Source organism: Pseudorasbora parva, chromosome 1, assembly GCF_024679245.1.
Source record: "Pseudorasbora parva isolate DD20220531a chromosome 1, ASM2467924v1, whole genome shotgun sequence".
Taxonomy (NCBI): domain Eukaryota; kingdom Metazoa; phylum Chordata; class Actinopteri; order Cypriniformes; family Gobionidae; genus Pseudorasbora; species Pseudorasbora parva.
The window spans coordinates 8,722,733-8,746,732 of NC_090172.1; the positions used below are offsets into that span (position 1 = coordinate 8,722,733).

Here is a 24,000-nt window from a genome sequence, read left to right on the forward strand (position 1 = left end):
ACTAGAATATATCGATTAGCTAAGTCAACCAGAATAATCTATTTTTTAAAGGTTTGAATTTTTTATATTAAGTCTTAAAAATTGCCCTGCCTCCTCACTTTTCCTATTTGTGATAAATCAGTCAAAATAGTAACAATTGTTTTAATATAATTCTAAATAGGCATTTGCAAAAATGTTTTAGAAGCATGAAAATTCATCTGTACATTCGATTTCTACATCCAGTTCTACATCAAACTTTTTGTGTCATTATCAAATTTTCAAGTTCATGTAATGAAATAAGAGAACTGGCATCCTAAAAAGGTGACAGATATCAAGTCAGCGTTGGACACGTCTAATCAATACAGAGTGAGAGAAGTGAATTGAGCTGATAAAAAAGGAATAAAATAAAAGCGAGAAAATGAAGTTTGGAGAGACAGGGGACCAATCCAGCTGCCAGGCAGTTTGCTCAGGTGACTTGGTCAATAGTAGAGAGACACTCCTGCAATATGGTGGCAGCCTCTCCAGCCTGTCAGGGGCGGACGGGTGATATGTGTGACACACTCGGCTGTGTTACCGCCGAGACCCACAGGAGAGCGGCCCGTCGTGCCTCCGTCTCTCTCAGCTTCATAAAACCACCGCCTCTTCCTGAACATCAATCAATGTGCGGCTCAACAGTACAAAGCCATTAACGCACACACACACACACACACACACACACACACACACACACACACACACACACACACACACACACACACACACACACACACACACACACACACACACACACACACACACACACACACACACACACACACACACACAAGCCATCTCTCTCTCACCAGACTATGAGATGCAAGGTTTTAGGGACTTCTCGGTCCCCAAGGAGGTTCATTGTAGATTTTTTTCACACCGGGTTATTGCCAGAGTCTTGAGAGGTGTGAGATGTGTGTGTTTTATAGATGAGCGTAGAAATGGTTTTAGGACCCGCTACAGGAGGAAATCAGTGTCTCTTGTTATTGCAATGTAAAACAAACTATAATATACTGAGTTGAAGAGTTCATTCACACAATAGCTGTCAAACACCTCCTCAAAACCAGCAGCATAGATGAGATAGAAAACAAGAAAAAGAGAATACAAAAAAAGACAAATGGCAGAAAAAGGAGTTAATAAATAGTATATATAGCAAGATTTTAAATGAGAGTGGAACTGCAATCATTTCTATGCGATGCTCTTCAAATACTTACTAGCAGGATGCAGTCTTACGAGAAACAGCACAAAAAAATAAAAATCTGTCAATCAATTAACCTTGAATCAAATAAATTACGTGATATGCTAAATGCATATATTATTATTTTCTGAGACAAATATACATTGTAAAGGGTTGTTTCAACCTAAAAATGTAAGTGTTTATGCTGCCTTAACATTTTAAGTTTAATCAACTCAAATAGCCAAGTTGTCACGTAGGTCTTCACATTTCAAGTTGACTAAACTTACATTTTTAACACAGTACGGACACTTACTTTTATTAAGTTGAAACAACCATTTTTACAGTGTTTTTAAAAAATTTGGCAGATGAGTACTCATTGAAGAACATTACAAGACATTGATTTTGAAGTGTTTGAGACTTAAGGTTCATATTACTGAACATAGGTGCATTCATTTGCAGTCAGATTATTATTTTGTTTGATGCAGACTTCACACAAGATGTATCTAAATATAATTTTTTGAGTGATTTTTCATCATTTCATCGAAATAATTTTACTTTAAAAAATGAGGACCTCTGCACAAAACAACAACACAAAAACAAATACAGTTATAGTTTGGTAAGCTGCGTTTACTTGACTGCAGATCTGCAAAAAAAAAAAGGACTTTTGGAAAGCTCTGAAAATCGCTTATTGTGAAATGAATGTGACATTGAGCATGGTTAATTGTGTTAATTAACCACACTAAATTACTGTTGAATTGACAGCCCCTTGATGAGCCTGTTGCAGACAGATACGGATACTATTTGAATGAATCAGAGTGTTGAGTTGTGTAGTAAATAAGTGAGCTTGAACATGACTTTTACCTTTAGATTTAAACCTCCAAAAATGCTTTTCTTCCATATTGTGATGTACATCCTGGTAAAATGGATTACTAAAAATAAAATAAAATAAAAAAGTAGGCCAGGACTGTGTTCTTCATGTAGGGAGGGAGATCTTAAAGTGATTTGAAGAAAGGGGCGGAGTTTAAGTGCACTAAATGATTGGAGAAGTCACCAGAGATTTTACATCTGATATTACAGGATCAATATCATGTTCAATATTATAAATCCATCTGTTTTTGTTTGTTGTGCTCCAGTCTTGATTTGTGCATAATATTGAAAATGATTGTTTGTCATCAAGCAAAGGAAAACAAAATTTGATTTAGTGAGAAATATATGCCCCGATATTACACAATCCAGGTTTAACTAAAGGTTAAATTAAAACCCTAATAAATAATCATTAACTGAATATTTTAATCATTAACTATATATTCTAAATCTTTTTTTATTAGTTGCCAAAGCAATATTTAACTTGATGTACTAAAACAACCAGATGTATAGGTTTATTAAACAAAATAACTATAAAAAATTACAAAAACGCACAACAAAATTACTATATTAAAATGCAAATGGAAAATACTAAAATAAAAACTAAATAATAATAATTCTATATATTGGTACTTTAAGGTGACAGTTACACATTATTACATGTACTTACAATAGTAATAACAGGAAATTATGCATAACTTACCCTAAACCAAACCCTATATAACTCTATAGTAAGTACTGAGTAATTAACTACATTTAATTACTATAGGGTTAGGGTAGGATTAGGGTTAATAACATATAACTATGCCCAATTTATAGTTATTAATATAGTAATTACATGTAACATGTAACAAGGACGCATTCAAATAAAGTGTAACCAAATATTTAAACATCACAATGGTACTTGAAAAAAAAGAGAATAATAGAATGACTAATATAGTCAGAGAGTAACCTTTAAAGAATAAATTATTGGTACATATTTATAAAACCTATTTGTTGTCTCATTTTTATAGAAATGTCATATATTGAAAAAAAGAAGGACTGGTGCAAATGCAAAAGATAGAAACAGTGAGGGGAAAGCAGTGGATCAGTTTCCCACGAGCTCCGTGAGCAGAGGCGCTCCGTGCAACAGCTAAACGGCAGCGTTTAATTCATTACATCGTTATGTCATCTCATACTAATCTGCACAGTGCCTTCCACTGCTTTGACATGCAAATGAGGCTGAAAAAAGCCACGGCACTTCAGGGAGGGGCGAAGCGCGCGTATGTGTTTGGAGAGCGACGGGAGGGGGTCAGCAATCATCATGTCTTGTCAGTGGCATGAAAATACAGCCTGAAGCTCATGCTGCCATTTCCGCTCTTTCCCAGGTCGTATCATTCTATCGGTTCTTCCCATCCCACCTCGCTCTCCAGAACAGCATCGCACAAAAAAAACAAAAAAAATCCCACAATATGTCGAGCATCAGACTCCCTATAGGGCGAGCGTAAACACTCTCGGCCCCCCTCGCGTGCAGCACGCGCCCCTCATCTGCATATTCACAAAAAGGCCCGCCGCTACACGGGCATCAGCCTGACCCCTCCCCGACACCTCACTAGCACGTGCTGGCTGCACTAACGAAGGGCGGGCGTCACTGGGACCACACACAAGACCGGCAAACACAGAAGTAAACAGACAAAAATCACACCATGTCACTTTCAGAGCTCCCTGCATTTGCCAATTTTTTTGTTCTCCTCGCTCTTTTTTTCCCCCCTGCTCTCTCTCTCTTGCTCTATCTCTCTCTCTCTTTCTCTATTCTCTCATCATCAGGTACCCGGTGACGAGCCGCCCATGATAATCCAGAAGCGTGAACCAATCAATCAGCAGCATCGTAATCAGCAGTGCAGAGACAGGGAAAAAAAAGCCCACAACTTACCCAGAGTTCCTCGGGTTCAGTCTCTCCTCAGCTCACAGCCAAAGCAATCTTTACTCTTCAACCCAAAAAAAAAAAAAAAAAGAAAGAAAAAAAAGGGCTTCTATCTCATGCCCTATACTGCTATCTGTATGGATGTATTTTTTACTGCATCATGAACACGTCTATATTCTGTCTGTCGGCCCCTAGTCCTGCTTACTGCGACCTGTGGGCACAAACACACTATTGAAGTGGAGATATGTATTAAAACAGCACTGTGGTAGATATAAAATGCTGGCGACTACTGTATCCTGCAGATCTGTTGGCCTGTGTGTGTATGTGTGTGTGAGGTGGAAGGGAGGAGAAAAAGCAAGGGAGGGTCAAAGCTAAATGTTCTACAAAGAACTGGGGGACTGTGAGGACTTTTTTCCTCTTTCTCTCTCTCTCTCTCTCTCTCTCTCTCTCTCTCTCTCTCTCTCTCTCTCTCTCTCTCTCTCTCTCTCTCTCTCTCTCTCTCTCTCTCTCAGACAGCCTAGCGCTCCCTCCCTCTCGGGCTCCTTCCTTCCTACGTTCATCCCCTGCCTCCCAATTCTCCCTCTCTTTTTCTATCTCAACCTTTTTTTCCCCTCTCTCTCCAGCTCAGAGACATTCCCTCCCCACACTACAGCATCCTTTAAGGGGGTTTGCTTGTTTCTGAAAGCAGAAAGCGTAACAGTACCTAGCAGCCATGTACATTTTGCCTTGGGGCTCCACTAGCTGGGAAGCCATGCGCTATCATCACTTTTTAAGACACATGAAAGAGAGAGGGAGAGTCAGAAAAGAGAGACAGAAAAGCAGCCCTCCACAGTTCTAGATCTGAATTTAGCATAGGATTATACCAAAGTCAAATCCTAAACCATCTCAGCCCAGATTTCCCTCCATTTTACAAGACACAAGAACATTAAACCCTCCTTTTAGTATCACAGACAAGACGTACAGAACATTTCTACCTCGTTTAGAGGGGGAAGCAGTGGTAGTCCTGGCTCACTTGAAGCCATAGGCGAGATAGACTGGGAAAGTGGTAACCTGCGATTGTTACCTCAGTAATCTATTTCTGGTTGATCTAACCTATAAAAATGACCTTTGTTTGGTATAATCAAATTTGTCAGGTTGACAAATCGTATAAAATGTTGACCTTAAAATTTTGTAGAAACCAAACCATTGGTAACACTTTATTTCAATGGACCACTTGCCCAGAGACATTCTAAAATCTCAAAACTGCGTAGCATTTGCACTCCAAAACTCATTTTGGGGTATCCATAAGATTTCACACTCGTACTAATGATACGCATTACCATGTGATCGCGTTGTAAAAACCACAAATCAAACTGCCCAAATAAAGGAAACACTGATCACCATGATGGTAACCAAACATTTTTAATAAAACATCAACATCTAAACCTGTTAATCCTTAATAAGAGATGTCTTTTAGGGTTGGCGCCAAACTCTGCAGGACAGCGAGTCACTAGAACTGAACTTGCCTACCCCCGCTGTAGAACAATGCCCAATTGTGTACCTTTAAAGGTACATTTATATGTTTTGTTCCCCAAGGAACAAAGTTTGTACCTTTACTGTACCTTTTTTCTAAGGTAAGAGAGAAAAAGAGTGTCAAAATTTTACCTTTAGGGGTACAACAGCTTGTTGCTGGGGCAGTAGGCCCTACCCTTAAAATGACAACTTTGTACTATTTTTACCACAAAAAGGTTCATAGTAGTACCTTAAAGTACGCATTTGTACTCAAAGTACTAATATACACTTTTTAGGAGTAAAAAAGTTACAAATATGTCCTTTTAAGGGTACTGCCCTAGCGACAAGCTGTTGTACCCCTAAAGGTAAAATTTTGACACCTCTTTTCTCTGTGCTCACACTTGTAATTTGTTTCGTTTGGTTAGTTTGGTTGGGACCAAAAAAAAAAACCATTGAGTCCTAGTCCGCTTAGGGTTTACATTTACATTTTAACACCTAACCTAAAGATATGGAACCTATAGGGATATGTTTACAACCTGATTGGTCAGCTTTTATGACACATATTTCACAACAGAACTTACAGAACATCCAAAACCATGCTGGGTTGCGCTTGATATATGTACATATCCTCCATACACTCTAAAAAATGCTGGGTTAAAAACAACCCAAGTTGGGTTGAAAATGCACCAACCCAACAATTGGGTTGTTTTAACCCAATGGTTGAGTTGTTCTTACCCAGCAATTGGGTTGTCTTAAGCAACATTTAACCCAACCACTGGGTTAAAACAACTCAATTGTTGGGTTAGTGCATTTTCAACCCAACTTGGGTTGTTTTTAACCCAGCATTTTTTAGAGTGTATGATGGTATACTGACCAGCTGAGAACTCGTAAAGAGCTTATAAAATGTGTGAAAGAGTCAGAACAGCGGCAGGAATCCCCCCGTCACACACACAAACAAAGATCTGCTGCGAGGAGACCCGGTTCTGATGCCTGTAGCAAACGTTGATGGACACCATTGCGACTATGACAAGCAAAAAACAGGTAGCATTCTGTCCTTTTTAGGGTCGCATCTTGTGACATCATCTCCTGTTTTTAGGTCATTTACATGTCTTTGGGCAATGTTGTTTTCATATTTTATTTGAACCACACCTGAGTTCATCTTTTCAGGGGTCTGGGTCCACTTGTTTGGTGCGCACTAGGGTTCAGGTGGCAACGTTCACACTTATGATACATGGGGAAACTTTTTGGGCAATGTTGCTAAGTGATTTTACTTGGGCACAACAAATTTCTATCTGGTTACTTTAGATTGGTCGTGGGCCCCGAGTCTTACCCAGTTGCCCGTTGATGGCAACAATGCCCAGCAACATTGCTCAAAAAGTTGTAATTTCCATTCCTGAAGTGCCACTGTCCTGCAAAGTTTAGTTCCAACCCTGATAAATCTCACCTGCCTGTAGCCTTCTAGTAATCCTGGAGACACTGATTAGCTGGTTCAGGTGTGTTTGATTAGGGTTGGAGCTAAACTCTGCAGGACAGTGGACTGGAAGTGACCATCCCCCTGTCTGCTAGTGTCAAATAATACTCCAATGAGAATTAGTTCACATATAGTTGCAAAGTTAATTATATTTAGTAGAACATCTGAAGTGGCCCATCGAAATAAAAGTTTAACCAAAACATTATGTTTAGATGTTACATGTAAAGTACATTTTTTGGTTACCTAAAACTAAATTGGGTTAAAAAAAGATGTGTTTGCATGTTTAGCATGAAAAGCAGCCTGGCTTCAAATCTCAAGCCAGTTCTTTAAAACTACTTTTACTTCATGTGGTAACATCACAATTAACTGATTTTACCTTGTTGGTGTAATCTTGTGTTAAATGTTGTGCTTACTATAGTAGTAATACATAAGTAATAAAGGTAAATTATGCATTATTACAAGCAACTAACCCCAAACCAAACCCTAACTATAACATTATAATAAAATGAAATTACTTTTTTTTTAAATAAATTAAATCAGTTAGTTTAAAGTTTAACAGATTGATTTAGTCAGATTAAAGAACATTTCGACTTAAATAAAACCAGTTCATTTAGATGTTTTCACATCACACTCGTGTTTATTATTATAATTTTTTTTTTTTTACACATTGCATTTCATTTTGAACCAAAATTGTACTACTACACTACAAATCACATTTTACGCTTTTCCCCAGGTAACTTTAACAAATGTGATTCATATGTAAACTAACTGGATTTATTTAAAAACAAAACATTATTTTATCTGGCTAAAATCAACCTGACAAATTAGGTTACCAACAACAAAAGACATTTTTATGGGTTAGATCAAGTAGAAAATTTGCAGGTTTTCAGTCTATAGTCTTAATAAACCAAGCAAAATTGCAATTTAGCAGATTTGACATTTGTTCCATGAAAATGAAAAAAATATGAGGATGAGCACGATCTGCGGAAAGTACAATTTCTTTATAATGGCCACATTTACACATGCAAATGTAGGATTTCTGCCTCTTTATGTGTACAATATTCATGCAACTTCATTTTTCAACGGTTTGTTTGCTTGTTTTTATTGTATTGTTTGCATTTAAAATGTACTTTCACGTTACTTCACATGCCTCCTCAGTGTGAATGAGAATGATGCTTAATTCTCAATCCAATTGTCAAACTCTCTAGCAAAAGTCAGGTGAGCCAGTGCTGTGCAAATGAAGGTGTGTTCGGGGTCACTGGAGCATATGAGAAGAGGCAAGCTGGGCGGATAACAAGAAGAAGCGTAGAGATAGACCAGGGCCTGCTGCTCCTCATCCACACATGATCTTTGTCCTGGTTAAGTAGGAGTGTGTTACAAGAGGGAAAACACAGGCGGAATCAAACACGGCGCTGCCTCTGCGGGCCCGTGAAGCCCGGTCTCCCGCTGATATTAGGGAGCGCCGGTAACAAGGAGGGAGGGGAGCTGAGGGGGGGTCTGTTGGCTCCTTTGAGTCCCGCGCTGTTGTTTTATTAATCTAGTTTATATTTCTACTGGTGCTGCTTCTGCCGCTACCTACCAGCTCGGCTCATCCAGGAGTCTCTGCTGGCCCTCTGACCCACACACAGCTGCACATGCACACATCCGGTGGAGATTCTCTAGGCACCGTTCTCCAACTCTACGATTTGAGTTTGGTAAACGCAAGGCCTGGCGAAGTCTGACTCCACCTGCGGAGCACATGTACTCCCTATAGTGCCCAGAGGAGACAAACAACAACACACACCCCGTAAATCCCTCTGTCTATGGCCTCTACAAGCAAACCCCCACAGGTTTATCACGTACCGTACTGCAATAATGGTCTGTTCACACCTAGGATGATAAATATAACGATAAAAATATAGTGTTAAAAATCGTCCACACCACAACTAATGATAACAGCACAGAGGAACAATATCCTCTGAATCACTTTCAAAACTTCTTTTTTTTTTCTTAAAATGCTAAAAACATTGAGCCAATCAGAATCCTACTTTAAAGAGCTTAAGCATTTAAAGTGACAGACAAAATAGAGCATGTTCTTATAACAAACAGAGCATTATCGTGCATTGGCGTGGACGCTAGTAGTTATCTTTAAATGGGGGGGGGGGGGGTGAAACACTCAGTTTCAGTCAATCTCATGTCAATCTTGAGTACCTAGTAGTATTGCATCCTTCATATTTCTCCGAAAAGTCTTTAGTTTTATTATATTTATAAAAGAAATATAGGCTATACCGAGTCTTTCCGGAAAAAACTGAGCGGCTGGAGCCGTATCGTGTGGGCGGAGCTAAAGAATGACGAGTACGCACAAAGCGGTGATGTCCTCAAGTGTGGAGAAGAAAACGCTACCCTAAATAAACCATGGCTATCAATCAGATTCAACTAATACATATATGATCCAGAATCAGATCCGGAGGCTGAAATAAATTGAACAGGAGAAGCAACATAAGCAGGACGTCCGTCTCTGTGGTCTGTACTGTATTTAGTGGCCTGTCAACATTTGTGTGTGTTTACTCGCAGTTTATGAGGACATGATTCGGTTTATGGACTATTGTATGCGACTAAACCTTAGCAGTAGCAAGCAAAACGGTTTTGCACGTCAGACTAGTGTAATGTTATACAGAGAACAACAATGGAGTAACCGTTAGCGCATTTGAATGACGAAGCATGCTTTGTGAGAACCTCCCCTAGGTTTAAACACACACCATAGATTGCATGCTCCATTGATAAATTAACTAACATTATACACGATCGTGTCGTTTACTGATGTTTACTCACGCGACGATAGCCAACAGCAGAGACATTTGAAGCAGTTTTACTCACCGGCTGCTTCCAAAGCAGGACCAAACCTTTATCGTTGGGACCGCTCCGTCAGAAACACACTTCTTTGGTAACTGTTGATTACGTGAAGTCCTGACAGCAGTGACCGTGGAGGTCCACTTTTGCGACACAACTGAAGTGATGTTGTGAAGCTTCCTGTCATTTCTGCGTTCAAATCGGTTCAAATGCAGCGCTGCCTTCCCGGAATGCTGTGCTGAAGAGTTGAAGTCGCTTGATGCCACTCATAGGAATGAAGTGAAGCGCGGCGCGGACTATACCGTGTTCACGGACGAGTGGATCTGCAGCTGAGCGAGTGTTTATGGGCGTGCATTTGCTCCCTCGATCTAGTCACACGTGTGCGCACCCTACCGGGAGAAGAGCCTGTACGGCCCATACAAGGACCTTCCGCTCTGTCAACCTCAAGCGGACCCATACTCGAAAAAAATTCTCCGAAACTTGTGAGAAACCGGAAGGAGTATTTTTGACACAGAAATACTCCATCAAACGTCCAACATTAGTTTTTGAAACTTTGTCTATGTTTAGGATGGGAATCCAAGTCTTTAACAGTGTAAAAAGGTCAGTATGCATGAAACAGCATTTAATGTGATCTGTAGAGATGAATAAATTCTTGGTTGTAACAAGTGGTTATTTCAGTCAAAGTTGCTCTTCTATCAGCTTGAATCAGTCGGCCCATTCTCCTCTGACTTCTAGCATCAACAAGGCATTTTTGCCCACAGGACTGCCGCATACTGGATGTTTTTCCCTTTTCACACCATTCTTTGTAAACCCTAGAAATGCTTGTGCGTGAAAATCCCAGTAACTGAGCAGATTTTGAAATACAAAAATGGCCTGTCTGGCACCAACAACCATGCCACGCTCAAAATTGCGTAAATCACATTTCTTTCCCATTCTGACATTCAGTTTGGAGTTCAGGAGATTGTCTTGACTAGTGCTGCGTTCCACTCCACTTTAAGACACGCACTTGCAAACTTCCCTAAGCACTTCCCCTTGGGGGAATCCCTGCCACCATTTTGAAGTGCGTTCCACTTCGTGAAGTGGACAAGGGAAGTTTGCACTTCAGGCAGCTTCATATACCACAATGCAACGCGATTGTGACGTCACCACATATCACGTTTAATATACCCCACCACAAACAACTATAACTATTTTTAAAAACATTTAAAACAACCCAAACACATCCATATACATATAGAATGCTGCATTAAACAATTTCGTAAAGGTAAAAAATAAATAATATATCAACTCCATAGTGGATTCCAAGTGATCAAGGGCTTAAGGCGTTCCAGTTCAGTCCATTTGCAAAGTTTCCGCCAGTAGTGGGCACTCATGCAACGTAGGCATGACGCACATCGAAGTAAACGAGACGGAGGGAAGTTTGCGAGTGATGGGCATGATAAAAACTAACTGGAACGCAGCATAGGACCCACCCCTAAATGCATTGAAGCAACTGCCATGTGATTGGTTGATTAGATAATTGCATTATTTAGAAATTGAACAGGTGTTCCTAATAATCCTTTAGTGGAGTGTATGTGCCTGAAGGCAATTTGCTGTGAATGCTTATAAATAGTGTATAGGTAGGTCTAAATGGGCAGTTTAGTTTACAGGAATTAAAAAGTTGGAGTAAATCAAGCAGAAAATCTAGTGCAGTTGTTGCAACCTATGTTTTAGCATTTATACTTGTTCATTTAACTTTCAGTCTAGTTAAGGACAAAGAAACTTAAATTTTTTTGCCTGGACAATCTATAAAAATGTAGAACTCTACACACAAATAATAAGTTAAAGTAACTAAATCCCCCCACCAAAAAAATACATTGTGTGTGATAACTTTTATCAGTTATATTAAACGTGCAGAGTTTATTAAATACATTTTTATTAAAAATTAAATAAATCTGATTATGCATATCATAAGATGGTAATGTTTTTTTATTTGATGAGTTGTCAATGCAATACATAACAATACAATATATATGGCATGATTTTACTCCAAAATTCAACATCTTGGCCCAAAAACTTCAAATCCACGTTTCACTGCCAGGAGTTCAGTTGTTTCTGTGAATTGCAGCAATCCATTTGCTTCTCTTTTCTGTAGCTTTCGGCAGTCTGTAAAAATACACCTCAGATTTCTTGTCAAATCTATTTGTACAGTCAATCTCAAAGCTCTTTCCTGTTTTAGCTGAGTTTTGTGTGTTTTTCGCAGCATTCATGCCGAAAAACAATGCTGCAACTCAGTCTTTTTGCCACTCAGTGGGCGTAATGTCACAGATTTCACAAGTTTCAAAGTTTTTTACATGGAGACGATAACAGTATCGTTTTCAAAAACTTGCAATTTCAGGCCCCCAAAACACTTCCGACATGTAAATGAAGGCTAAAATGCATAAAATGTGTTAGGATTTAAGCTGGAAATGCATGTAAACGGCCCCTTGACGTGGTCAGATTTTACTGTGAAATAGCATCAGTGGTATTTGTTCACTTTAAAAATGTACATAACACAGAAATGTTGCATTGTATCGCATCACGGCTCTGGAAGCAAAACAGTCAGGTCAGTTGAACGTCATCAGACGGCAAATACCAGCAAAACGTCTCGAGGGCAAAGAGGAGAGTGTGTAGTTCGCACACACGTGTGCCATGTACTGTATGTGTATTAGCGAGCGAATAGGTAAGCTACGGGCCTCGTATTGGGGGGATGGTGTGGTCATGCTTCCCTGCGTGTCATGTATATAAGGAAAAGGATCCATCTTCCTGAAATACAATTTCACAGAATGTGACAGAGACCGAGTCCTCCAATTGAACGCAGACAGAGAGAGAGGGAACATTGCGTGTGGACGAATGAAAGATATAGATGGAGAGAAAAACAGAGAGCTAACAAAGCCTAAAGCGATGTAATGTGCTGCACTACTTTGCCAGCTACATCCAGCCACATTACAAATGTAACATTTGATGTAGTAAAATAGCACATTCCCTATCAAACTTAAGTGATGTGATTGGTGCTATTCCATTCTGCGCATGGCCAGGGCACATCCGGAGAGCCCGTACCCTTCAAAGACTTCATCAGTGTGATAAAAGATACAGGGTCAATCTACAACCATTGCAGAGTTTAATGCATGGAATCGTTTTAAACCACATTAAAGATGACTACACGGTATGTGTAGCGTAAAATGTGGATGTAGTTACTTATAGTTAAAGATGTACAAATTAGTCTTAAAATAAAACGTTTTATTGACGTAATCTAATAAACGCAGATTGATTCCATCATATTAAAAGGAATGTGAAAAAAATGAAAATCACGTCATTCGAAAACTGTGAGTCTATCTATCTATCTTTTATCTTTTTTTTTTTTTTTTGTTCAGTGGAAGAAAGAATGCAATAAAGCCTTAAAGTAAATGATGACCGAATTTCCATTTTTGGGTGAACCATGTCTAATTTATTTCTTCCCTTATATTATTTTAATCATTTTATATACAGAACTTGAATTTAAATAATAATTAAAAAAAACAATTGCTTAAACTTTTAACATTAAATTTTTAAAGAAAACATTAACATTAATCTTTTATAAAGAGATGTAGTTACATTGTACTTTCTTAAATTAGTACTGAGAAATATTAGTTAACTACAGTAATTGCATGAACTATAGAGTTAGGGTTTGGTTTGGGGTTAGTTACTTGCAATACATGTAGTAACATGTAGCTATGTCACCATAAAATAACATGTTACCTTTTTTTCCTTGTAAAAAAGAGCAATGTGTCAGCATAATCTAAGTGGCTCAGCTCTGTACTGTAAAACTCATCAAGATTAATTGATACAACATAAAGAACCTGTTATTCACATCTCAGATGTGAACTGTTGGTATGATCTGACTCTATCGCTAATTAATTATCAGAGAAAGTCAGAATTAACACGTTTGATATGCATCGTATTTCATTAAATATGTGACAGCATTGATTGCAGGTGGGAATTTTTTTACAATTATACCTGCCATATGACTAATGATAATTCATCTCTTTAACTAATTAAACTTAATTATTTCCCCCCACTTAACTTCTGTGAGTATTTAACACTGAAAAAATCATCTTAATTAGCTGCTGCAATTAAGAGTAATTAAAAGCCAATTAACACTCTCAGGAGAGGGAGCGATTACATTGAAACGGGTGTGAGCGCGGTACGCGAGCGTGACTGTGCGAGTGCATGTGAGCCGCAGCTTTTCCCCATCAAGGCACGACCGATAGCACTGGCAGCGTTTCAAACAGGAATAAGAAATCAAATTATTTCCAGCGAACAGCACAGAGCTAATGGTAAATGACAGCTGTCAAAGGGACTGCGAATATCTGCCTGAAGATGGGGAAAAAATGCCCATTGTCAAAGTTAATCACTCTAGCCTTGTATAAAGTCAAAAGAGAAAAGGAAAAAAAAAACAGCAAAAAAGAAAACAGTGTCAAGTTCAAGTTGAAGGAACAAAGTACAGAAGGCTGCACAATTACAACAAAAGACATACTGAGCACATATGTGAACTCAGGAAGAGGAAACCTGACAACCAGCACAAACCAGATGGAGTGAGAAAACAATTTACAACCAAAACCATGCTGTGAAGAAGTGCTATTCGGTGCCGGCTTTTTTATTATTGTGTTATACATTGCAAACACTTGCATTCATGCATAACTTCTTGTCGGAGTTCACAATAATGTTAATGCAATAGGCATTTTGGTAAAACCACTGCTGAGTTTTGTTAAAGTGTATAAGAACAAGATGGGCGTGATGTGTGTTTTATGTGTGTGTGTAGTGCTGTAGGTGGTTCGGCGGTCATCTTTCGGCCCCTCTCAGCACGCTCTCGCACACCCCTACTATGCACATCCTGATGAAAAAATTGAGTGACAAGATTCATGGCTATCAGAGCAGCTGATGAGATGGAAGGGCAAGAGGAGGGTAAAAAATGGGGCCCACTCTATTTCTGATTATTATTCAAAGAAGAGGCAGAACATGGACGGTCCTGATACATCGGCAGGCACAAGTAAAAATGAAAAATAAATAAGGGGCAACTGGCCATACGCAACCCCCTCCCCCCGTCCCTCGTGATCTCTCGGTCTCAGCAACAATGTAAGATGAGCTGAAGAGATTTTGCTCTAGTGGTATATATATATATGGCAAAAAATGCTTTTGTTTCTAGTCCAAACATCTAAAAATTATTTAAACAAGAAGTATTTACTAGACAAGCAAAATCAAGAAATAACTCAAAATTAAGAGAGTTTTTGCTTAAAATAATCCCAAAAATCTGCCAATGGGGTAAGCAAAATAATCTTAGCAGATTATATATATATATATATATATATAAGATTGATAAAAGATCATCTTTTATTCTGCCAGATTATGTGAATATTAGGCTAAAAGCATGATATAAAAATTGATGTAAAAAAAAAAAAAAATTGGTTAAAAAGCATTTTATATATATATATATATATATATATATATATATATATATATATATATATATATATATATATATATATATATATATATATATATATATATATATATATATATATATATATATATATATATATATATATATATATATATATATATATATATATATATATATATATATATATTCATGCTTACCCAAACAATACGTCCTCAAAACTGGCACAAAATAGTATCTTTTCAATTGAAATGGCATTAAATGTTAGAAATATTGAGGGGTGGTCCAGTCTCCACAGTTTTAACCGTGGATTCTGCTGTGGACTCCGTTTTGCGGACTCGGATTCAGTGGTTTGGTCAAAATACTCATGTCAAGAAAATAAAAAAGCCCTTTCCTCTCGATATCCATACCGGACTGCTTCGAACAGCTTCACCTTGATTTACATTATATTATATTTCAGAGAAAAAGGACATTTGATCTTTTTTTTTTTTTACAAGCATTTAAAAAAAATCTATTATATCCATAAATGACAATGTTTTATACCTTTAAAAATAATTAAGTTCATTCTTATTGAGTGTGAAGATTATTGAGGAAAAAAAAAATACAAATATAATTATTACCTTAATTTGAATATTTTTTTACAATTTTACTTAATTTTCACAATCAAAACCGATACAAGAATACCTTAGAAGTGACCTTATGCTTTCAGCAAATTTTGTGATCGATTCCATTCATAAATACAGTTTCACCTCCTGTATCTCCTGTAACAACTTTCTAAAATAAAATAGGGATTTTTTTTAAATAACTAATGGATGTGGGTTAGAAGCAAACGTCATGTACACTGGTCAGCGGCGTTTCAGTGAGCTCCACACTGCTGCCTGTTTAAGGGCGGTTTTAGAGAGTAGGGGTAGGTCGGACTCAGAATTGCCCCACATCCCCCCCACCCCCACCCAAGCCCCCTTTTGTCGGTTTTCAGCAATTGGGAGCAAGCAGCTCTCTGCCCAGATTACTCCTATTGTGCTCGACCAGGAAAACCAAAGCGAAAAACACCTCCAGCAGGGCTCACAAAAGCATTTAGAAATGACTTACAGTCCGGCACCAACACAAGCCACAATGTCCCCATCTCAGCTATTCTACATTCAGCCTTGTCCATAACAAGCACCTGAGAACACATTGTCGAACAGAAGAAAACTTTCAAAAAGCCTCTCTGCATGTATGACATTGACGGAAACAGTCGCTGTTAGTCAAGTGCAAGGAAGAAGAAGCATCGCCGTGTTAGAGAAAAATGTAGAAAAATGCAGTACATTGAACACAAAGAATAGTTTATATGTTAAAGAAGGACAAAAAAAAAAAAAACAGCAATTCTTTTCAGGATAAGGAATACAAGGCCCAGCGGTGACATCGCCGGCTTTATTCTGCGTGAACATCTGAGCGCCCTGCTCGTGTGTGTCAGAACGCTTCATCCCCGCTATCATCGGTCCAGTTGACAGCTGTGAAGCTCCTCCAAAACTGCTTCTAAGAAACCAAACAACCAGACTATAAATGTGTTAATACATTCATATTTTAGATATGGTCAATGAACAAATAAATACAAAAAAATAACTTAATACAATAACTGAGAGCATGTTTGAATATTTTTACTGAAAAGGTGACTGAATGTAAGGGGGAACTGGTAACATTTTGCAATGAATCCAAAATGCATTAATTAACAATGAATGAGCAAAATATTTGTTACAATATTTATATGTATGCAATTTTCATGTAAGCTCAAGTTATACTGACCAATTAAACTTTTGATTTTGATAATGTGTTAATTACTAATATATTGTTCTATACAATAAGAAAAATAAGGTCCCATAATGTTATAGTAATGTAATAATGCTATAGTAAACTAACATGAACTAATAATGAGCAATAAATTTACAATTATATTTGTTATTTCTATTTAAAAAATATAATTGCTCATGTTGTTCAATTCAACAAATAAAAAAATGTATTAGTAAATTTAAACTAAGATTAATAAATCTGTAGAACTACTGTTCATGCTTACTGATGTAGTTAACTAATGTTAATACATAAAACCTTATTGTAAAATCTAAATAACATTATATTTAAAAAAAATATATATATTACTTGATATGATTAGGTTACACCGATAATTTTCAAGGGTCATACAAAAACCATAAGGAAACAACTGCATGAATCCACATTTTAACATCACGCTCCGATAAAAATTGCTGCGGAAAAGAGAATAAGGTTTATTAAAAATGAACCGCAGAGGTAATAGTGTCCTCCACGATAGGGGGAGAGATAGAGGACTGTAGTGATATTACCTTGAAATAGGCATGCAGCACTCTTCTCAAACTGGCATCTAGTGTAAAAGCATCCTGCAGAATAGACTGAGGGCCTGGGGTGAAGCCATGTTAACTCTGCAATTCTTTAAGTTCAGTGGAGCTGAAAAACACAAACTGTTCTGGAGAGAGAGAATAGAAGAAAGAAGCCTTTCTCATCTCTCGTTTTTGTGCCGGCTTTGCAGGAATTCTCTAAATTGTGGAGATGAGAGTAAATGGGAGCTTTCGAAGTGCCGAGATGGGACAGATAGGGACGAAACAGGGCTATAAAACAGCTGCATTACCATACATTATTATTTACAATATTTTGCACTCACTCTCTTGGACGGGCAATCAAAGCGGCCTTTCTCTTCACACCAGACACATTTGCGGCTGAAGATGATAACCCTTCTTTTATTTTCCCTTCACAGACTCCTGGTCTCTCGGTTGAAGGGCTGCACAAAGCCCCTGCATCTCAATGTGTGTGTGTGTGTGTGTGTGTGTGTGTGTGTGTGTGTGTGTGTGTGTGTGTGTGCGCGCGCTTGTTTGTGGGTCAGTATGTATCTAATGTGATTGTGCATTGAGATGGTGACAGATTAAAGCTGCCAGATATAGGGTGAAGCCTATGGTATATATAGAAGTGTGTGTGTGTGGGGGGGGGGGGGGGGAGAGACACAAATGTGTATAATAACATAGGTATGACATAGGTATTACGAGGAGAGGGTGACTTATGAGGACATTGGCCATGTCCCCAGTTTTCAAAAAGCTTATAAATCATACAGGATGAGGTTTTTTAGAAAGTAAAAATGCAGAATGTTTCCTGTGATGGGTAGGTTTAGGGGCAGGGGCAGTGTAAGGGGATAGAAAATACAGTTTGTACAGTATAAAAACCATTACGCCTATGGAATGTCCCCATATGTCACAAAAACAAACGTGTGTGTGTGTGTGTGTGTGTGTGTGTGTGTGTGTGTGTGTGTGTGTGTGTGTGTGTGTGTGTGTGTGTGTGTGTGTGTGTGTGTGTGTGTGTGTGTGTGTGTGTGTGTGTGTGTGTGTGTGTGTGTGCGTGCGCTTCTGGGGTAAAAAGGAGAGAAATAACAGATGAGTGCAGAAGAAATAAACAACAGATATATAAATAGATATACTTCATTTGGTAACATGCACATTAACACAATTTATTAAAATCTAATTTATATTTTAATTATTGATGATGATGATGATGATGATGATGATGATGATGATGATGATGATGATGATGATGACGATGATGATGATGATGATGCAAATATTCAGAATACATTTAAAAACATTTTCAATTAAATCTGATTGTAGATGTAAACTTTGCGTTCTTATAATATTTTTATACTTAAACTTTTATATTGAGAATCATAGTTTACTCCAAATCTTATTTCTATTTTGCATGTGTGCAATGAAAGTAAAAAAAAAACATAGACAGACAGACAGTCGATAGATAGACAGACGAATGATAGAACGATATATAGAACGATAGATAGAACGATAGATAGAATGATAGATAGAACGATAGAACGATAGATAGATAGATAGATAGATAGATAGATAGATAGATAGATAGATAGATAGATAGATAGATAGATAGATAGATAGATAGATAGATAGATAGACAGACAGACAGACAGACAGACAGACAGACAGACAGACAGACAGACAGACAGACAGACAGAAAGACAGATAGACAGATAGACAGATAGACAGATAGATAGATAGATAGATAGATAGATAGATAGATAGATAGATAGATAGATAGATAGATAGATAGAAATACTCCTTAATACCCTCTAAGACTTTTTTGAAATATGTATTGGACTAAATCATCATACTGTGATAAATACTGAAGAGCTACAGCTGTTTTATTGTGGTCTGTTCTTGCCTTGTGTTTAGACGAGAACGGGACATAAACATGGAGTCTGAGTGGAGGGTTATCCTTGGGCTTATCATGTCAGGCCATACAAATTCATTTCATATTCAGTGGAATGGCTGTTCACTGCAGGGGACTCGCTGCACTACCTATCCCACTCTCCCCCCTTTTCTCTTTGATTTGCTTCATTTGAGCTGTGCTGTCCCCGGCAGCTTGTTAGAACTGCCACCTCACAGACCGAGCCCCCTGGATAGAGAGAGAGAGAGAGAGAGAGAGAGAGAGAGAGAGAGAGAGAGAGAGAGAGAGAGAGAGAGAGAGAGAGAGAGAGAGAGAGAGAGAGAGATGGATGGAGAAGGAGAAGATGCTGAGGGTTGGGGAGGCCTCACCAAGAAACGTTGTCACAAGCCAGGGGTGAGGAAGCACAGATCCCAGCCGGAGCAGGAGGGATTGCTGAGCAGGGCATGCCATCTACTGATAAAACACTGGAACTGAATCATACAGCCAAACACAAAGACTCACATCAGGATGAGAGGCTTTATGTTTATGCTGCTTCAGTTAAATTGTGTCCTATTAATTCATTACATATGGACACTGAATAAGATCTGGTCAGGTTTTAATGTTTGAGCTTGCACACCGCACACACTACATACATGCATACTATACATGTGAATGTGTAAGTGTGTGTGTGTGTGTGTGGGGGGGGGGGGGCAGCAGGTTTTTGTGACATATGAAGACACAAATGTGTATAATGACATAGGTATGACATAGTTATTACAAGGAGAGGGTGAAATATGAGGACATTGGCCATGTCCCCACTTTTCAAAAGGCTTATAAATCATACAGGATGAGTTTTTTTTAGAAAGTAAAAATGCAGAATGTTTCCTGTGATGGGTAGGTTTAGGGGCAGGGGCAGTTTAAGGGGATAGAAAATACAGTTTGTACTGTATAAAAACCATTACGCCTATGGAATGTCCCCATAGGTCACAAAAACAAACGTGTGTGTGTGTGTGTGTGTGTGTGTGTGTGTGTGTGTGTGTGTGTGTGTGTGTGTGTGTGTGTGTGTGTGTGTGTGTGTGTGTGTGTGTGTGTGTGTGTGTGTGTGTGTGTGTGTGTGTGTGTGTGTGTGTGTGTGTGTGTGTGTGTGTGTGTGTGTGTGGCCTATTTATTTTAATATTAGTAAATATATCATCGTGGTAAGACAGGAAGCAAATGATTATTTTCTCTGAATTTCATCTGTTACAGGATGTGTACTCACCATGTTCATTAGTACAACATCACACCAGTACATCAGTCTGCCTGCACATCCTGCAAGGAAACACAGCCCTATTAAGGCAAGTATTTCTTCTCAAAAAGCTTAATTGCAAAGTAAATTGTCGAAAGATGAAGAAAATCCACAAAGACAGAACAGAGCAGCTGAATTCCTCCGCTACATGTTCCTTTTTTATTATTTTTGACAAGGTGCAAAAAAATGATCCATTTAGGTCAGAGGGACAAGAGACATAACTGCCTCAATTACCCATAATGGCACACATATGTGGCAGCCGCCTCCATTTTACGTGAATCAATCTAAAACGTTCAGATTCGTGCCTACATTAGGTGCGGGGAAAATACTTGGTCATCCGTCAATCCAATGGAGGGTCAAAATAGAGAATGAAATTTTGTGAAAAAAATCTAAAAATTATTGTATTCCAACCTCTCTATTTGCCAAGGTCAGACTCATTCATCACAGTGGGGTGTGCTGGGAGTCCGGACGAAGGCTTGAATGCATAATGACAGAGGACAGGCAGTGTTTGGAGGTGAGGATGAAGGGGGCACAACAAGATACAGCCTCCCCACCCTTTCTGAACCCAGCCTAGATGATTAGATGTCCAGACGCGGGATAACCTTGGGCTAGAGCGAATAAAATGTGCCCAAGGAGGTGCCGAAGAAGATAGAGCCAGACTAGGACACGGCCAAAAATGGGAGCTGAGCGGGGCTAAAGCTATTCACAAATTATATATATATATATATATATATATATATATATATATATATATATATATATATATATATATATATATATATATATATATATATATATATATATATATATATATATATATATATATATGAAATATGAATATAAAATATATACAGCAAGGCAGCATGACTGAACCCCTCACCATCCCCCACTCTAGACCCCATGAAAAAAATAAATCTAATTTTCCCATCTCCGCCACCAAGCGTCATTCCCCTCCCGCAGGCTCCCCCAACACCACCTTCCTCTTATACCGCGCACCCCTCTTTTTTCCTCTGAGCAAGGCTCCATTTTGTAATAAGTTCTGATCAGTGTTTCTACCAATTTGCATTCTACAGAGGAAATGGAGGAACATCCCTGATGAGGGAGAAAATGGAAAGAGATAGTGAAGAGAGAGAGAGAGAGAGAGAGAGAGAGAGAGAGAGAGAGAGAGAGAGAGAGAGAGAGAGGAGAGAGAGAGAGAGAGAGAGAGAGAGAGAGAGAGAGAGAGAGAGACAAAACAATCAAATATCCGATTGAATGAGTGTGTGTTGGAATAGAGGGTGTGGTGTGTTTGTGTTTGTTTGCGTGTGTCCCCGGCTGCGCATGCGCAGGTGTGTTTGTCCGTTTCCTCGGTAAGGCTGCTGGAATGTCAGGAAAGCTCATTGTACTATTTGCTTATTTAAATTCAATCAAACAGCTGTGCTGAGCGGGAGGGGAGTCGTGTGAATATGAGCCCGTCAGACCTCCAGCTCATGAGGTCAGGTCTACCTGTGAAAAAAATCAACAGCACCCATTGGCTGTAGCCATTAAACACATCTATAAAATGTGTTTACATGCTAAACAGTCACAAACATACACCAATTTAAACAATTAAAAGAATAATACATACACAAGCAAACAAATAAAAACTACCATGGGCTTTTGAACAGGTAAATATGTAAATAAATGTATGAATATGGTCATCATTCAGTACCAAAGTTTGGTTGGCACAGATTCCACAAAACTCTAAATGTTTGTCTCCTTGATTTACACTCATTGATATTATCAAGACATCCAATAATCAAAAAAAAAAACATTGATGTTAAAAATAAATATAGTCTATAACCTCCCCAGCTAAAATTACGATTGATTGATTGATTGATTGATTGATTGATTGATTGATTGATTGATTGATTGATTGATTGATTGATTGATTGATTGATTGATTGATTGATTGATCGATCGATCGATCGATCGATCGAGTGAGTGAGTGAGTGAGTGAGTGATTGATCGATCGATTGATTGATTGATTGATTTTTAACATATGGATTTTACACTATAAATATGATTATTTTAACATATTCATGTTTTAAAAATAAGACTTGAATTGTGAAGGAATTCTAGGGATTGTTTTAGCAATTAAAAAGTGCTTTTGAGAGACAAAAACATCTTCAACTAAATGCTGAAAATTATTCATACGGTACATTAAAATAAATGTAAAAAAAAAATATTATTATATTAATTATGTGACAAATTAGAAGTTCTAGGATTTATAAAACTAAAGGTGTAATATATTCTAGTGTCAATCAATCCCAAGACACTTGCACACACTAAAGTCAAATAAATATAAACAAATATGAATCAATACAAATAAACACACACACACACACACACACACACACACACACACACACACATATATATATATATATATATATATATATATATATATATATATATATATATATATATATATATATATATATATATATATATATATATATATATATATATATATATATATATATATATATATATATATATATATATATATATATATATAAAAAAATTAAAATAACCAAATAAAAAAAGAACATACATACTTACATACATACATAAGAAGTAACATTCTATTAAAAGTGTGCAAAAAAGTTACATTCATTAACCGTGCATATGGTGGTATTATATAACATTAAGCACCTATGAAAATATTATTGTCGAGGGCATGACTTTTCTTTCTTCTTCTTTTTCTTTTTTTACTTGTATTTGCTAAAATGGGGATGTACATATTGCCTGTTCTACAACAAATTAATATATTAATACAAGATTCAAAGAAACATATATACAGATATAAACTGATAGACATTAGGACTGGATTGTAGGAGGCTCGGGGCAGTTTTGGGATGTTGTTAATGTGTGTTCGGGGCTGCTCTCAGGATTGATGAGATAGATAGAAAAGTTAATTACAGCCTGGTTGGAGCGACCCTTCCTTTGTCTGTGTACAATACGTTTTTCATTTATAGTGTGGAGATCAGCGGTTATCTTCACCTCTGGAGGGACAGTGAGAGAAAAACAATTGCGGATTCTCTCACACAGTTTCTCCATCCAATTCCCAACCATGCATTTCTGAGCGAAATTAATTTCCGTGACTATCTAATAAATCAGAAACAAGTGATTGCTGTTGATGTCAATCCAGATGGACACAATGAAATCTCCCTCTCTGTTCGACACTGGTTAAGACTGGCTTGCCCCTGGCTTTTTTCCCTCGCTCTCGTCTCTCGTGTTGCTGACTACTGCGTCATACGGGTAGCGGGTT

General features: G+C 37.8%; 1 long non-coding RNA gene across 2 annotated transcripts in view; it reads right to left on the reverse strand.

Annotated features, from left to right (window-relative positions):
- Window positions 1-15,906: 15,906 nt before the first annotated feature.
- LOC137082963 (uncharacterized) overlaps window positions 15,907-24,000 on the reverse strand; it is a 96,784-nt gene continuing 88,690 nt past the window's right edge. Inside the window, exons 3-7 of one of the 2 annotated variants that reach the window (XR_010906436.1) lie at window positions 20,682-20,731; window positions 19,813-19,914; window positions 17,871-18,714; window positions 17,536-17,675; window positions 15,907-16,717 (exon numbers count right to left, since the gene is read on the reverse strand). This is a non-coding gene — a long non-coding RNA (uncharacterized lncRNA). Of the gene's footprint in view, window positions 16,718-17,535; window positions 18,715-19,812; window positions 19,915-20,681; window positions 20,732-24,000 lie in introns of both variants that reach the window. The other variant, XR_010906435.1, reaches the window with a different exon arrangement.